The sequence below is a fragment of the Lynx canadensis genome, chromosome C1 (assembly GCF_007474595.2).
Source record: "Lynx canadensis isolate LIC74 chromosome C1, mLynCan4.pri.v2, whole genome shotgun sequence".
Classification (NCBI taxonomy): domain Eukaryota; kingdom Metazoa; phylum Chordata; class Mammalia; order Carnivora; family Felidae; genus Lynx; species Lynx canadensis.
Genome location: NC_044310.1, coordinates 67,656,369 through 67,658,051, shown reverse-complemented (window position 1 = coordinate 67,658,051; position 1,683 = coordinate 67,656,369). Strand labels below are relative to the sequence as shown.

The 1,683-nt window shown below is 36.2% G+C and overlaps 1 non-coding gene across 1 annotated transcript; it reads left to right on the top strand.

Annotated features, from left to right (window-relative positions):
• The first annotated feature begins 495 nt into the window (after window positions 1–495).
• On the top strand, window positions 496–648 carry LOC115522469. The gene has a single exon (XR_003971390.1). It is a non-coding gene; the product is annotated as a U12 minor spliceosomal RNA (small nuclear RNA).
• Window positions 649–1,683: the final 1,035 nt, after the last annotated feature.

Genomic DNA, 1,683 nt, shown 5'->3' with positions numbered 1-1,683 from the left:
TCTGTATTGAGTGTAATGAGCAAGGTATCTCTTGCCTGCTTCCAATGACCATGTAGCATGAGCAAGAAAGAAGCTTTTATTATTTGAAGACACTGAGATTTTAGAGCCATTTATTAACACACCACAATTTTAGCTATACTGGCTCATTGTTTTAAAAGAACTTACATTTGATAAATTACAGACACTGATTTTCTTTCTGAAAGGTCATTTGTAGTAAGACATAGACTGAAGTAGAAGTAATGATCGATAGAAGCAAATTGATCCCATGTCCACAGACAGCATCCAGGATTTTCTACTGCATTAATTAGTTTGGAAAATGGAGAACTATTTCATTCATACATAATATAATTCACAGTTACCCCATGACTGTATTTGCATTAAATTCTACATCTTAAGCCACAGAAGCCCAGGTTTTACTAGAACTAAGATTTGGTCAAGAAACAGGTATGAACAAAATGATGTGGGCTGCTGAGTAGTAGACCCTGAAAAAGTTTAATGCTTTAAACATAATTATGAGTAAGGAAAATAATGATGGGGGAGGTGCCCAAATCTTCACTGGTAATGTGAGATGAATTTTTGAGCAGGTAAAGTTTTCCCCTAAGGTGACCCACCTACTTCGGGGGATGACTGGGAGTCATGATCAGCCTGTCCCCCTTTAAAACTGAAAGAGTAGACTGGTATGAAGGTAATCCATGAGACTGAGAAGGAAAAAAACAAACAACGAAAACAAAACAAAACATGCAAAGTTTACATCTGTTACATATAGGCTGACATGAACTGAATTGCCTGTAGCTAAAATTAAAACAAAGTGAGTGTTTGATGATCTGGACTCAATCTCAAGAATAAAGTAATTGTCTCAAGAAAGGAAGAAGACCAATATGACAGTGGCCCAAGCAAATCTCAACACATCTTTTAAATTTTACCATTATTGGCATTGGCCCATTCAAATGTATTATTTAATTCTAAAGACACAAAATAGTTCAGAAAGATAGCCTGAAGATTTTCTTTTTCTTTTCTTTTTTTTTTTCTATTCTTCCCTGAGACATGATGTTACAAATGCTCCTTTCAATAATTTGATAGATTCAAGCTCTGAGCCAGAGAGAGCATCTGTTAGAAAACATGGCAATATTCTTTCTATTTATGGCTCTTTCGGTCCAAACCACCACGACATCATTTCTGTTGTGAACCCCCATCCCTTGAAAACACAAATCACAATGATAAGGATTTGAAAGAAAGGAATTATGAAAATCACCCAACGCCTCCCAGCAATGAGAAATAACTCCTTCTGTTTACTAAATCCAGAGACTTTTCTTCATAAATAGTTCTATGAGAGTTAACCCTCAACATGGCTCGGCCAAAGTGGGAAACTAAAACACCCAGTCAGAAATGACATTAAGGAACACATATAAGATGAGCCACTGCATTTAGAGCACATTTAATAACCAGAGAAGTTACTAACTGAAGCCAAACCTCTAAGTCTTCCACCTCAGAAAGATTAAAAGCTGACAACAAAAGTGATGTTCCAGAAATTAGATTGACATATATGGTAAGGACAGAAAACTAAACAGAAGACCATGCATGTTTCTAATCCTCTTAATGTTACTCAGCTCCCAGCAGCCAATAACTTGGGGTATGGGAGGGAATCAAAAGAAATTTTTGGATTTTTGGCTTTTTCAGAGCTTA